Here is a 17145-nt window from a genome sequence, read left to right on the forward strand (position 1 = left end):
ATCCCAAGGTTAACTGATTTACCTAAGTTTTATGAAACAATCTTAAAAAGAAAAAAAAAAGGCCAAAAGGGCTCAATTTTTTTAAACTTGTTAGGAAATCAGAGCTACAGAGAGATGGTCAATATTTTTTAAACAGCTCTGGTGGTCTCTGTTACTGATGGTCATCACAAATTTAAACCAATGTAGTAGTTTCTGAAAATTCCTTCAAATTCAAACATATATAGTTAGCTGTTCATATACCCTGATAACATAAGTCTCCACTTGCTCTTCTAGATCCTTACAGATGTAGATGCACAGAATTTAAACTGAGATGTAGATGTCTAAGTTGGAGGATCTAGGGCTGCTGGTCCTCCTTTGTTAGCTAAGTATAATAGCAGTGTTGTTTTCTTCTCCAGTCTTACCAAGATCTGCATTTCAGAGGGTTTTGAAGTCCCAAGGTATTACAGTAATTTTGTAAGTATGTAGAATAGATAAAAATTCAATATAAGCAGTAAAGTTGCATATAAAGTACACCGTAATCTCTAAACAATCTATATAAACTTTTGCTTGAGAGATACAAAATAATTTATCACATCTATATATTACTTATATATTATTTGTCACTTGGTGTAGCCACACAGAAACTGCGTTCAAATTTTTCACTTAACTAAAGAAAAGAAAGGAGAACTATAATAATTTTCTGCACTAATATTTAGACATTTAAAAATTAAAAAGTAGTAATTTCTTGTTTTATACAGTTATCAGATGCTGAGAAAGGATTTACCACTGAAAGTGGGTAGTGAGCATGGTGAGAAAGGAGCACAGGAGGAGAAAGAGTGAAGGGAATTTAGAGCTCCTTGGGAGAGATAATCTCACTTGAAAGCTAACAGTTGTGAAATTCTTTTCTTGCATTAAGTAGCAGTATCAAGAAACTGTAAGTGCAGTGCAATCTTTCTTGGATTTCTTATATGGGATATTTGGTCTCTTACTGTGATCTGTGGGCAGACAGCACTACTTCCATGCTCTTCATCCTGTGCTCTTGGGTGTCTCCTGGGATCTCTTCACTCCTTCTACAACCCCTATGAAAGTCAATTAAAAAGCAAGCTTATTGGCACCAGACTTACCTCTATGATAAGGTGACCCACGTCCCTGCTGGAAAAATGAGCAAGGTGCTGAAAACTGAAAGATGTTGGAATTCATATCTCTGGAGAGAAGGGAGTCATCAATAACCTTCCCATTTATTTTCTTACTTAAACACTTTCTTACTCTCTAGATACCAATTAGTTGTATTATGATATGTATCACATTTCTGCTAGGCTCTTATTTATTTTTATTAATGATGGCTTAGGATGCACCTCTTGGTCAGGCATTCAAAACAGGCTGACAAAGGGAGCTTAAAAAGTTTCCTTCTGACCCTGCTCCTCTTCTAATCCACATTCACATGTGTGCTTTATGTGCCCTTGAGAAGTCTATAAAGGGCAGTCAGTCTCATAACCAACAGGATTCCCAGCTTCACTTCAGAGGTGCCCTTATCAGTATCTGGTTGTAACTTGATGATTGCTACCTTGGTTCATCTGTTCATCCTTCCCTCCTCTTCCCTCCCCTTCCTTTCCCTTCCCTCCTCTTCCTTTCCCTTTTTGCTATTGCATGGAAATTACGCTGCAATAAAAGATGCTTATGTACTGAAATCCCTAGAGTACATACTTCAGGAAAGAGGACTGCATTAACAGAGCTACATCATAGATTACATATAATTGACATTAAAAAAAAAAATTAAAAAAAAAGGAAATTATTTATTTTTATTACTTCACAAATTATTAAACTGATACTTGTATATTTGTCTTCCCAAAAGTGACTACACTCTTTCTAATGCTACTTTGCTCCCTAAATCAAGCAATACTCATTAAATGGGACTAGGACTGTTGTTTCTTTCTGCCTGCCTGCCTGCCAAAGAGCTTTGTCCTGTTGCCTGAAGTTAACTAAATTATTCCTACACGATTTCTAAAGGAAAGCAAATCTAGTGCAACAACTTCTCAGATTATAACACCATTTCTATGATACAACCTGCAGGAGACATTCCTTGAAGTGTCTGAATGACGCTGTCTGAGGTACTCAGAGTGTTCCACATTGCACATGTGCTCTCTCATACCTCAGGCCTTATCAAGCACCAGTGCTGCCCAGAAAGATGAGAATTAACCCATTATAACTTAGATGTGCCATTGACAAGACTCCCTGACTCTATCAGCCTGCAAGCAGATTTGAAGGGTAGCGTGAAAGCATGCAAATGACTAATATATTAACAAAAAGTTAAAGGACTGTTTTTCATGCAACATTAATTCTACAAAATTATGTGTAAAGGCTCAGATTATTCTTTGCCTTGAAATTTGTTTTCCTTCAGAGCAATCTGTATCACTTAAGGAACATCAGTACTATAAGACTATTCATCTTCCCTTTAACATTTTTGCCATCCCCATTTAGCACAATTCCCAGCCATGAAACAGACACCAGCCTTGTGGAAGTTAGAGGTTATATGTACAAAAATAATTGTAAAAATTACATTTTTTTTCTTTTATTGAGCCTGGACATCAAAGAAAGGGTCACAGTTATGTTTGGGAATACAGGTAGTGGAAGCTGGTTTCTGAGAGACTGCCATGAGGATCAAGTGCCATCATTTCTGTCGAGCCGGGTCTCTATTTTAGATTGCTACTTTTGAGATTGCATCTCTCCAGAAAAGCTGTATCACAGAATTTAAAAGCAGAGGCTTATACACAGACTACTTTAAAGCAGTTATAGCAGATCAATCTAGGACTTCATTTCTGTATTTCAAAAACATACACACTGGCAGTGTCTAAATGGCACAGCAGAATGCAGTGCTGGTAGTAGAGCAGATGCTGCTACTTCTTACCCTTCAGCTATGCTTCTTTAAATTTTATTAGAACATAATAAGCTCGACTAAAAATAAGCGTTAATATGTCTGCATTAGTTAACAGCCTGGTAGGAATTCTAATTATTATTGAGTTTATCATGGAGTACTACAATATGCCCTTTCTTTAAATTTCTAGAGACCAGTTAAGCTGCAGATTGTTAGCTGTATAAATATTTGTTGATATTTAAGATGCATAATTCATTTATTTTCCCCAAAAAGCTGTATAGCCTTTTTCGAAACACTGTACAAATTCTGCTACTTTATTGAAATCTATGCTACTTAGCTGATTCGAGTTCTTATAATAGATGAGGAGTTGTGAATTTGGGTAGATGAAGGTACATAATTAGGGAAGACAAATAGGGTAGACAAATTATTGTGAATTTGGAGTTTGAAAGATAGCTCTGATAATATTTTTAAAAATTATTCTGGGACATTCGTTTAAGTATTGTGACTTTAATTTATATTTTTTAACCCAACCTGTTTTAAAATATGAGACACAGGATTTGTACTAGACTAAACAATGTAAAAGTATTAGTTGCAATGCTTGCTCACTCAGGTTTTTTTTCCTCATAGGGTACAGTGGAGATCCTTATATTTACGTATTTTACTATGCAGGTGCTGTCATAATTCAGTGAGCTATTATTGATGAGGATTAGATCAGAAACAAATAAATCATCCAAATTTCCACCTGGTTGACAAGCCAGGCAGTCTTTTTGGCTTCTATAGTTTAACACATTCCACAGAAAAAATGTGGCCATTAGCTACTGTTGCCTTATAAGTAATATTTGAATTAAAAAACATAAACAACACAACCACAAATCACTATTGGTGATTTTTTTTCTCTAATACTTTTAGAGGTTTCCTTTTTCTTTTGGCCTTGGTTCATAAACTGTACTCCGTTTACAAAGATTAAATCAAAATATCATGTATATGTTGATTTTAATTTTATTCAAGCCTTACCACCTCTTTGACTAGTGTTACTGCCTTAGTCTCCTAACCATTAGATTAGCTGCTGAGTTGCAATCTTCAGTGTGATCAGAGTCACTGTGCCCATGCCAGTATTGTCTGGTTTTCTCATGATGCCCTCTGAGGATTAGCTTTCTCTCTTGTACCTGGAAATGTGTGATATAAAGCCCATGGAGAGAAAAAAGTAGCCCCTGCAAAAAACCCTAAAAGCTACCCAGGATTTGATCATGTACAGCAACCAGTATTGTATTTCAATATACTCTTTTGATATAAACATCACTTGTAAAAAATCTGAATATTTAATGTAGAAATAATATTAGTCTAGCTCTGACTTCTTAGCTTATTTGCTGTATTATCATGTGTTCACTCTCTGATTGCTGACCTTAATGGCTCTTTCCAGTTCAAAAATTATATTTTCATGTCTTTTACATCTGATCTGGAAAAATATCAAATCGTGACCTTTTTAAATAATATATTTTAGCATATATGTCCTTTGCAAATAGAAACCATACAAAAGAACCCAAACCTAAATGAAACATCTCCCCATAACTGAGTAGAATACTTGTTTATTAGCTCTTGGACACTACTGGGCTTTCTTCTCTTTTGAGGGAAGTTTCATTAATACTTTCTTGCTCTTTCCCTCCATATTAGCAAAATATGGACCCAAAGCCTTGCTCCTTTTATGATAAATAGGAAAATTCACCAAAGACAAAAATGGAATGTGACATGAGTGGGAATGAATTACCAAAGGGAGGGAGAGAAGAAAAAAATATCAACAAATATCTCTCTAATGAAACTTGTCATTTTCTAATGAAAGGAGTTGAAGGAATTTCTCATTAAAAACTGTTTCCTCTATGCATGAACATATGAACTATTATTTAGGAGCAAAAGCATCTCCTCTGAATCTCACTTTTTAGACTCCATATTTAATTGCAATGTATTCAGATTCCTTAATATAAGCCACTACTTGGATGTTATTTCTCTTTATTATGCTGCTCGTTCACCCTCACTGAAATACTCATTCACTTGACAAATGGTTACTTATGTTTTTATCACAGTGCTGAGCTCTTCCTTTTTCTCTTCCTAACTTTTTCTTGTTTGTTTTTTTCCTTCTAGTCATCTGCAAAATTCTATTTTTTTTGTCTCTACTTTTCTTCCACATTTTCTTCTGGGACATAACATTTAACATAAATTTGCTTCCCACTATGATAAGATATAACATACTCAGACTTCTGCCTGTTTATCTCGACAAAATCCCACCCTGTCTCTTGATCTTATCCTATGGTTGTGGGTAATTCCAAGATCAACATGACTAGAGCAGGGTACTCCATGTTTCGTAGAATCATGGAATGGTTTGGATTAGAAGGGGCCTTTAAAGATCATCTAGTTCCAATTCTCTGACCTGTACGGGCACACCTTCCACTAGACCAGGCTGCTCAAAGCCCCATCCAATGTGATCTTGGACACTCCCAGAGATGGGGCATCCACAGCTTCTCTGGGCAACCTGTTCCAGTGCCTCACCATTCTCACAGTAAAGAATTTCTTCCTAACATCAATTTAAATCTCTCCTCTTTTAGTTTAAAACCTTTCCCCCTTGTCCTATAACTGTCTTCCCACACAAAAAGTTATTCTCCCTCTTTTTATAAACTCCCTATAAGTACTGGAAGGTGCTCTAAGGCCTCCCTGGAGCCTCCTCTTCTCTAGGCTGAACAACCCCAGCTTCCTCTCTTCCATTTCCTCAAAAAGTATTTTGATACCTTATTAACTGACTTCTGGAGAATACTTAAAGTAACTCTGTATGTATGGCCATTAACATCAGCCCAGCCAAAGGGACTAAACTTCTCAGCTTGGTAATTTAATGCACTAGGATATTAACAGTAGACATCTAAAACTAATAAAGATACTGGTCTGGACTAGCTAGTCACAATTTGACCCAAGTGATAAAGTAACATTACAAAAAAAGGCAGGTCTATTTTTTGTAGCTTTGAATGTTTCTAAATTTTGTGAGTTTTAATGAAAAAAAGCAATATTTTCTTCCCTAAAAAATTTCAGGTGGGTTTTTAGTAAAATACTGTGTGCTGGTTTATTACTATGTGGACATGATCACCTAATTATAAAGGCAAATGGAAGTTTACAACTTGAGAATTAAGACTTCCTTTGACAGTTCTCGGTGAATAGAAATTCTACATACATATTTATGGTAAAATTTTACACTGAGTTCTTAATTCCCTTTTGTTCTATGAGACCTAGGATATAAAATCAACAGAGATGTTACATTACACTTTCTTACCTCTTCACATTTTCCAGGAAAAGCACAGTAAAATTTGAGTTGACCTTGCTTTAATACTGTACAAAAGTATATGCTTGTCAAAGAAATTTTATTAATCGTCTCTTTCTCTTAAACTACAGCCGATGTAGCATTTTTCCCTCATGCAAAATAATTGTGTACTGTTTTGTGTAATACATAGAAAAGCAAGAATTTAATAAAAAAATTAATATTTTACAATTGTACGTATACATATATGTATGTATAAAATTCTCAGTAAGAGCCTCCAACATGCTTTCCAAAAAGATCAGCAGAACTATTTTGGCCTTATTTTTCTAACCTCTGAGCAGTTTCAGAGGGGAACAAGATATTAGAGCTTCATGCTCTCTAATCTCAGTAGATTCTTTTTCTTTGCATGTACCAATAAGCTCAGTATGGTAATCCCGCTTCCAAAATTCAGGATACACCCTCTTCACATTGCATCATGCCACATGGGCACAGACACTCTAGTGGCTCTAGTTTCTGGCTATCTACTTGCATTCTTCAGTTTAGTGAGCTTCACATATTGTGCAGATCACAGAGGTAGTCCAACAGAAATACAGGACTCCTTGGTATTAACCCTGCAAAGGTAGCTGTAGTTACTGGGCCCGTGGTCAAACAAATGTGATTATTTTGCTTGACAATCTCTCAAAGTCTCTTTCACACACATCTTTGAACTGCAGAGCTCAAACTGTTAAGATTAATGTAATTTGAGCCCATTGATAGAATTGTTAGGGTGTCAAAATTGGCCATGTAACTGCCTTGTTCTATTTGGGTGTGTGATCAGCTAAGGAGCTCATAAAATGCAAATATATTTTAGCTGTTGTTGATCAGGTCTTTCAGAAATCCATGTTAGTGCATAAGTTATTAAAACTTATGCCCTGTCCTTTCTTCATAAAATGGATTCCTAATAGGGTTAATAGAAATATAAGGATTGGAGTCTGGGAGAAATTAATATACTGGAGAGAAGAATAATGTTTATCATCTAGCCTGGAAACAAGAACACAACTAAAGCCCAAGCAGTCAAAGATTTATATTTATGCATCTTCATACTAAGCAAAATGAACCCTCAGTTAGCAGAGACTGTGATGTGGATTTGCACACTGTTCCTCAGCCAGGAATAATTTCCACAGAATAGTGACTTTTCCTGTAGCTAACAGATGGACCTTGTAATTGAGATCTCTTCCCTCCCTGCCTCCCTTTATGGCCTGTTTTCCCTAATGAAAGTTTCTATTCTATAGAAATCCAGCTTTAATATATTTTATTTATGCATAGTGTGTTTACATATACCACCTTTTGTTTAAAGTGTAGCTACTGTTGGAGGGCAAAATATTTTTAATAAATAAGAAAAGGAAAGAACAACAGCATAGATTTTGCCATCCCACATACCAGTGATGTCCCATCTTAAGTATAGAGTAGAGCACTAGTCTCACACTGAATATTCCAGAAGCGGAGATTAAGAAGAGATAAGGAACATGGGAAAACTCAACAAAAGGTAGAATTTCCACCATAGGAAAAATACCACCGGGCCATAAAAGCAATCAAAACTAATAGCCATTTGAATATTTAATGAGATGTCAGATTAATCAGACATCTAGTGAAAACTTGTTCTTGACATAAGCAGAATTCTGTTATCAAGAGATTGGTGACAAGAACTGTGCTGCATTTACTGCCTACAAGAATATCCAGAAATGACAGCTAAAGCAGAAAAAAAAATTGGGAGAAAACAAAATGACAGTATTTTTTTAGGCTTTAAATCACTAAAATATTATTTCACAGACCAATTTAAAATGGAAGAGATCTCTGGAGACCATTTTGTCCAATCTGCTCCTCAAAGCAGGGCCAACTTAAGTCAGATTTCTTGGAGTCTTTTCCAGTAGGATTTCCACTGTATTAAAGATAGAGATTGCACAACCCCTTCATGCTACTTTATCCAATGTTTTATTAACTTTCGTATAAATATTTCTCCTAATATATAATCAGAATATCCCATGTTGCAGCTTGGCCTTTGCCTTTTATTATTTTTTTCTGCTCTGTATTTCTAAGAAGTGTCTGGTTTCATCCACATTATATTTTCTGATTAGACAGTTATAAACAACAGTAAATTTTCTGTTCTCCAGATTAAAGAAATCCAGCTCTTTCAGTCTCCTACAACCAGATCCCAGCCTGTGTTATTGCGTGGGATCATTCCATCTCAGTTCTAGGACTGTGAATTTTCTTTTTGTGAACATTATGGTGTTCCTTTGAATCCATATCTCCAGCTCTCTGAGTATCCTCTGAATGGCAGATCTGACCTCAAGCTTATTGAGTACTCCCCAAATCAATTTGATTTCATCCAAAACCTTGCTGAGACGCACTCTGTCCCACTGCCCAGACTATTAACACTGACTTTAAGCAGAATTAGCTTTGAGTCTGATTCCAGAGAAACACCAATAGCAATCAGCAGTCTGTTTTACTTCATGCTGGTGATCAAACTCCTTAATCCTACAACATCCATTAGTATGAGGTTTACTTATTTTTCTGTTGCATTCAGTGCTGACCAGTTCAGAAGTCTCTGAGCATGACCAGGATGATCTACGAAATTCTTCTCTGTGGGTCATATGATTTAGTGGAGGATTCAATGGACTTTGATTTCTGGAAATTTATGTTTCCTAATCATAAAACTATTAAAAAAGGCAGAGTAAAATACTAGACTAAAAAGCCAGAGTAAAAAAAGGCTCCTTTGTTTTTTTCAAGCTACAAGTTGTGTTTACATTTGGTTTCTTCTCGCAGAATTCTGTGAAACTTGTTTTCACCATGAAGATTCAATTTCTGAGAGTCTTTTTTCTTTTCTTTTTGTTCAAAATAATACAACTGGTGTCTGTCACAATTAAATTAGTGTGATTTGCTGCTCTGTCCCTGCTTGCTAGTGTACTAGTGTGCAGTTAGCTCTTGACAAATCAAAGACCAGGGTGCGAGTATTGCAAATCAGATTTGGAAAGTGTTTACTTCAGGGAAATTTTTACAGTTACTATAGTATATTACATTATAAGTAATGATTCATTCACTGTTCTCCAAATGACAAAAAATGAAGCTAAGGTGATATTTTGACATGCTACCATAAAAGTACAAACACTCTAAAGAAAAATTAAAGAGCTTTATTGTTTCTTGTAAGAAGTAAAAAGATTGGTTGGCCATTTTGTCTCTCTCTAGTTGTATAACTGCAGCAAGTAGGATGTCAGCTCAAGTATTCTAGTGTCATGATGGGTAGGTATTTCTTCCCATAGTTGCTGCACAATTATGTCAGGTGAGATTTTTGGTATTTAGGGGTTGGTTGTGGCTTGGGTTTTTTTGCTTATTTGGGGTTTTGTTTTTTAGGGTTTTTTTGGGTTTTTTGTGTTTTTTTTTTAATTATTCCAAGTAAACAGATTGTTAGTATTTGAAGTGAATTCAAATCTGCTCAGTGTCATTGGTATGAATTATTTTCCTGCCATAAAAGTTTCACTTCAGTTTCTTTTAGTAATATTTGTTGTTGTTTTTTATTAGCAAGCCTAGGATAGCGGGAGTAGAGATTATAAGAATTCTTAGCTGGAGTGTCAAATAAAGACGATTCTACGTTGACAACAGCTTTTCCAAGCTACAGGCCAGATGGTAGCTTTGGGACTGAGAGAAGTAGCTGGAGTTATGTCAAGGGAAATAGTTTAAAAAAATAGGAGAAAAAAGGAAGCAAGAGAGATTGTCAAGTCAAATCAGCACAAGTAACTGTTTGTGCTACCTTTCTCATGTCTGCATGAATAGATGTATTACCCATATAATAACCTAGCAAACAACTCAAAAGCAAGGATGAGGAACAAGGTGAAAATACTGAATATTTGGATAACCGTATACAAATATAATTTATTCCATTTAGCTGTGGGATGTTATCAATCCATGATATTATAATACAAATTTGGAAACTACCCTCAAGTTTGAAGGAGAGATTGAAGCTGCTACTTATCTGAAGCTATGGTTTAGGAACCACATGTATATCAAAATGCCGAGAGAAAACAATGCATTGAAAAGCAAGTTCTTTCTCCCTGCAGACCTGGAAACTTCATACCCTGATGTGACTGCACCAGTCTGTAACCTGCACTGTACCATCCCCACTTCAGAGCCAAGGCAATTCCAGTTTCATATTTCAGAGCCATCTTAAAAAATACTGAAGGATAATAAAGTGCTGAAATGAAAATACCTTGCAGATTATAGAATTTTTCTCTTTTTCTCAGACGTGGAATTTTCAACTCCACCCATAAAAGTCAACTAGGATTTCTCAAAATGAAGTTTCTCACCCAGATGTGCAACATTAACAATAGAGTTATAGGTTTCTTATTTTCAGCAACAGCTAACAGGAGTCAAATCATGACTGCTGTAAGTCAGCTGTTATTGTGCTATGCTATTACAAAGGAAAAAGATATATTGATCCCCTCATTTCTTACAGAAAGTGGCACAAAGTGCTACCATATATATATATATATATATATATAAAACAATATATATATATAAGATTTTTACAGTCCAAGCCAGATCGATCCAAACCAGGTGTATAACAAAGCCTTTTAGCAGCAAGCATTGAAAGCAAGGGGTAGCCTTGGCTGAACACCATTCAAAGCTGGAATATATTGTTGCTGCCATGAACTGACCTCAAAACTAGTGACAATTATTTTTCATTCCTAAAACATGTTCTTGCTGGAGGAGATATTCCAGAACAACAACTTTTACAGCAATTAATGGATAGAGAGAGAAATGGAGTCTATAGGGCTTACTGAAGGTAAATGTAGCTTTTAGCTAATTGTTTAACACTGAGGTTCTGCCTAAGGTTTACATAGCAAATTTTTATATGTATGACTTGTTTTGGATGACAAGAGAGGATAAAAAATTACAGAGTAAAGGACTTGGGTTCTTTTCATATATAGATGTGTCAAACCTTTAGTATTTAGACTATATGTTTCCTCTCTATAAAACTAGAAGGGGAAATTCCATTATTAACAGAATATTCAGCATGACTGGCTGGAAGGGAGCCACAGAATGGATTTTCCAAGCAGGATTTTTAAAATTTTTTTGAGAGACCCTAACTGCTTCCATTCTCAAAAGACAAGAACTGGTACATTTTGGGGAATTTGGAAAATAAACTATTAGGCTCAGAAGGCAGGAAGAGAGGAAGAATTTCACAGCTGAAAAATGTAATATCATGCCTCTCTTTTATGAAATGTACTATAGGCTGAGAAATTCCCTGTATACACTGACAAGGTGTGTTTAAACAAAGAACTACCAGTCTTGAATACTGGGTTTATGATGTGCTAGAGAGGTTATGGAAGTCTTTAGAGAACATAGTAGTATATTTGCTACCTAATAACTTCTAGAAGCAGTTAATGTCTTTTGAGTAGGTATAGTAAAAATTCTCAATCAATTTATTTTATAATGGAGTTTAAGAGGTGATTTCATCATGGTCTACAAGCACTTAAGTGAGGAAAGACATCTGATGGTAATGACTTTTTAACTGGAAATTCATAATGAGTTTCAGTGGGTAGAAGCTGATGTTAGATAAACCCAGGCTAGAAACAAGGCACATATACTAAGTAAAGCTATTTACACATTGGAGAAGCTTTCCTGGATGTATGATGGGTTCCTCATCACCTGAAGTCTAAAAGTTGAGGCTGGATATACTTGACTGAAGTTTGTGATAGTTCAAACAGAATCCCTAATTTCGATACAGGAGTTAGTGAGTAAAGTTCTTTGATATGTGCTTTACATGATTCAGAAACTCTCAAGATTTTTGCACATAATGCGATTGAAACAACAATTTTGTATAAGACAAAGTGTACCAGACAAAAGAGGTGATACATTTCTACCCTCCTGAGCTTGTTTCCTAAAACAGGTTTTAAGACAGTTATCTAGAACACTAGAATGAAATCTGTTCTGGCAATGACTCTCCAAAATGTAACAGAGATATATGAATCTTCATAATACAGAGGATGAATGCTGAAAATAATCAACACTTTCTTCCCACTCCCACTTTAGTCCTGGACATTGGTGTAATGTCTTAGATTGCCGTATTTTCCTTTTTCCCTCTGAGGAAAAAAATGCTGTGATTGGAAACTGTAGATTTGACAGAGAAAGTGGTGTTTGGGGTTCTTGTTACAAGGCCAGGATCAGTAAATACTTTTTCTTCTTTTTTTTCCTAATCTAGCCAATCTTAAAAGAAAATTAAAATACTCATGATGTTAGTACTGGAAATGCTGGATGAATATACAGTCTCAGACTGAAGACTGAATCAATGATCTTAAAAATCAGAAGCTTCCCTTGATTTTATTTACAGTGCTTGGGTTAAAGAGAAGAGGTAGTAGGTCTTTTCTTCCTATGGGATTATTCATCAGAATCCAATCTACCCTTTCTGTTTAAAAATACAGTACAACTTTTTTTTTAGCTCAATTGATACATTAACATGCTCACTTAATCACTCCTAATTTCTCTCAGAAAGTATAGAGAGTTTAGATACTCAGCAGTACATCGAAAAAATCCATCTTTAGGCTCACTCTCTTTATAGAGGAACAGATACATCTAACTCAGTTCTTACAGATGCTATATAAAATGTTCAAGGATTTAACCTTTTTTAACAATCGAATGTTAATTAAGGGTATTGATTCCACCTAATGAGTTATAAACATTTTTAAAAAGGTTAGACGTGAACTGGGTTAGGTAGAAATGTATTGAACTTCTAATATTTTTATTTCTTTTCTATTTAAGTATGCACCTGAAGAACATCTGATGAAATCTTATACAGCAATGCATAACAATAATGTTTTCAAGCTAAATAAATGAGTTGGATTAGACCTGACAAGTGTTCTGTGTTATTCAGTCATCATTTCACATTGTACATCCTTAGCTGAGCTGGAGAGCCTGGGCACATTTAGCATAGTTCCTGTTCTCCAGCAGTGGCTGCAAGCAGACTGCAGGAGAAAAGGATGAACTGAACTTGCAAATTTACTAATACTTTTCCATCTCTGACCACCTTATGATGAGGGGATTTTCTGAATCTCTGTAGCTTAGTTGCTATCTAGTAAACCACAAAAGATGTTTTTCCAAATGCTTCTTCAAGTAAAATTTTTCTTTTCTCTTGAAGGTATTTACAGAAGAAACAAACTTTTTTGTCTTATGTAGATTTGAATGTAAAACAGCATTTCTTAAAAATAAGTATAATTGTGAACAGTCTAAATGCAGAACAACAGAATGCATAAGAAGTAAAAATAAGATATATTTTTAGAAGTCACGTGTTCTAAAGGGTTGAACCACCAAGGTCATGCAAAACACAGAGAAAGAAAATCTCGCTGGGAGTTAAAGATGTGAAAGTAGTTACTGAATAATATATATTAGAAATCTTGATATTTATCTCCTGCTTAAAAGTATATACTTTTCTGGTCCATTATGAGACCTCAAAAAAAAAAAAAAAGCAACTGTGAAATATTAAGTCCTCTAAGTGTCTATTCATCAGAATCATTATTGAATATGACAAGAAAAATGAATTTCATTTATTTAGCTATATATTATTCGTTCACAAAGCCTAGCCATGACATGACATTATTACTAAGCACACAGTAGCATTGAGCTCCAGCTCCTTGCTGTTCTTAAATACTGAGAGAGAGTTTAACTTCAGTGACACATTCGTATATACTCAGCATGGCAGCTGATACTGAGGAATGTCTTATGCCCACTCTGGAAGAGTAGTAGAGGGAGAATTTTGTATGCAATTTTAAACATTAGCTATCTGAGCTAGTTCAACAGACGACAGTTAAAATCAAAGATGAGAAACAATGGGTTTTAGGGTGAAAAACATGTCGTATTAAAGAAGAGGTCTAAAAGAGACAGATGTCTTGTACTGTAGCAGTGCTGTTCACTCTTCTTGATTGGAAAAGAAGCCTAGGGTGACTAGCTCAGATGCAGATGTCTAACTTAGGTGTGATGAATCTCTCTCTAGGGTTTCTCCTGTCCCTCCTTGTTAAATGTAGAAAAAATCCTTCTTCAGATTGAAAACTTTTGGAAATAAGTCTCGTAGGAAGCCAAATATTTTTATGGCTTTAAACCATTATAAAACTTTTGTCATTTCAAGTATTTGCAAGCAGTGATTAAACAACTTTTGAGCTGGAAGCCACACTGCTGTATGCTTTTACACTGTTGGCCTATTCAGGTATCCTGAGCTGTTTTTCATACTTTGGATATAATGTAATTTTGTAATATTACTCTTTTCTTCTTTTCACACTTTCAATGCTTGGTTTGCTAAAATACACAAATATTCCCAGAGATAGATGTAAAATTGCGGAGATTTTCTTAGATCACAAAAAGCTTCAGTTCAGTTTCCGCTCTTCATAGGCATCCTTCTCCTTCTACTAATACTTTCAAATATCTAAAATTAAAATCTTTATGTTGTCATTTCCTCCAAGTCAAAACTTGGTTTCTGGGAATAATTTTGATACAAATATAAACCACAGATATATCTACAGGAAAATAGTAGAGAAAGGAACAATAAAAATATTATTATGAACTTAAGAAATGTAAGACTTTGGATTTCATTTTTTAAATATGTAACACATAAGATGATAAGGTTGCTTACCTTCTCTTTGCAGCATGAGTGACAAATTTCTAACTATTGTAAACTAGAAACTAGCTGCCAGTAAATACATTTTATGAATGAATTGGTCTCAACTAACATTAGCAGTGCCAGTTAGTAATACACAACTGAATCATTACAGTGGCCAGATACATCACCACATGCAGTTTGTCAGTCTCTCTCTTCCCAAAAAATCTCTACAGCATTCACAAGAAGAACTGAACTGCTGACAAGAAGCTCAAGACTTTCTGTTTAAAGCACAGATGAATCCTGGAAAGGAACATGTGATTCTTCACATTACTAAATAACAGGTTTTGAGTTGTCTTAACAGAGCTGGCTTCATGACCATTTTACCATGTTATATGAAACTGCAAGGAGAAAACTTATTTTCACGTAAAAAAACAGCAACATGGTGAAGTTGTTTAACAGAGTATACTACTGTTGCTCTTCACCCTCCCAAAAATCATACTTCTTTGGATCTGCATGTGGATGTGTGAATGCAAGTGCTTGTTTCATAGAGTTGCTCAGCCCACTTTTCTCTAGAGCTTTCTTCAGAACTTATCTTCCATGAAGTCTTAGCTCAGGAAGCATCATCCTTAACCTGGCCTTTGATCAGACATAGAGGTCTCTAAATTTGGACCACTTAGAAAAGTAGGTGGTGTACGGTTGTTAAAAAAGGTGATGCAAGTTGAGTGTTGTTTAACACAACAGCCCTGCTGTTAAAATGGTATTTTGCAACGTAATTGTAATAACTTGTAAAGAATAAATACTACTCTGAAAAATCACTAAAAACTACAGTAATAGACTGATTTTATGCTGCCTGTATGTTTGAGGTAGGGACTTCTTTGCAAGAGAATTGAATGAGGATATCAATTAGTCATAAAATTATATTATTTGAGGGACTGCCAGGAAAACTAACAAAAGTTAGTCTCCTAATCTGCCTCACTCTATGGAGGATCACTTCCCTGAACTGACTGTAGTGGAAGACTTGGGGAAATTAGTTTTAAACTGCAAATACCTATTGTTACAGTCTTTAAACTGACTGGTCCTTCACATCACACTTAAGGTAATACATAGGCAAAATGGATGTAAATATAAATTAGTTCTGAAGTACATAGAGTTCTAATATTCCCTTTGTCAGCCAAAAAATCTGAAGAGGAATTAAAGTGTGGGTGACCTGGGTCCCTAAGGTAGCTTGAATGACAATAGACAGTTGTGTGGAAGAAGGGAATTCAAGGCTAGATTTTCATTTCGTCACATCTACTTTAAAGCCCTAACATCTTTCATGCTGTGCTCCTAGTCGGTCTTCCTTTTATCCGTCTCCCATGTGTGGGATTTAATAGCAAAATGGATAAGAGAAATAAGAAACCTAAGTGAGAAGGTGCAGTAAAATCCTGTGTGTGTGTGTATATATATGCACATTGATTTACCAGGTAATTATTTCAACAGCCTTTTATTTTCATTAGATTATTTTGGTACAAGCCAGAATGTCACTTATTTTTTCACAAACATTACTGAAAGGAAAATGAGAACTGACATCTTCTGCAAGCAGGTCTGATTTATCACATATCATCTGTATCTCGAACATTGCTCAAAGCTACATTGGCTGGACTTCGGTTACAGAAGAGGTCCTTCCAGCTTACTGAAGGACAGTGACCACACATTTTGTTTTGCCCTGTTCTGCTTGCAATACTATTTCTGATTTTCAATTGTACTTCTCTAATTAATGACTCTGACTATTTAAAAGTGTTACACATTGCAACAGCACCTGTGAATCCTGAGTCATCTTGATGCCTTAACTCCATCCTAGATAATTAAAAATCTTTAAAACTGATGATAAATTACTTTACACGTGTCAGACAGCACAGACAGCAAATCCAACATGCTTCTCCAAATTAAGGATCTCTGGGAAAAACTTTCATCAAATTGTAAACTCAGCATAACGAGAAATCTCACCATACATTGAGGCAGTAGATTGAGCAGCATAGTCTTATTTGTTTGAAATGCAACATCTTCAACATTCAGTTTCTTCTAACAGATTTTTTGGATTTGGGGTTTTTTGGTTGTTTTTTGGTTTGGGTTGGGTTGGGGTTTTTTCTGTGTTCAGGAAGGAGAAATACAGTTTGTGAGTCATCATGAAAGGCAGGTAAATCTCTGTTCAATAAATGCTTAAAATCTGAAAAAAAAAGATACCTTTTTAGCACGCATCATCATTGACTGGTTGTGCAAAAGTAAATATGTTGCTCTTCTTTGTCTTTTAAGCTTAGTTGTTTGTTCAATAGGGGCTTTTCAAAGTAAGGAAATAATCTCCTTTGGTTTAAGTTACATCACTGACGTGGATGTGAAAGT

Source organism: Chiroxiphia lanceolata, chromosome 2 (assembly GCF_009829145.1).
Source record: "Chiroxiphia lanceolata isolate bChiLan1 chromosome 2, bChiLan1.pri, whole genome shotgun sequence".
Taxonomy (NCBI): domain Eukaryota; kingdom Metazoa; phylum Chordata; class Aves; order Passeriformes; family Pipridae; genus Chiroxiphia; species Chiroxiphia lanceolata.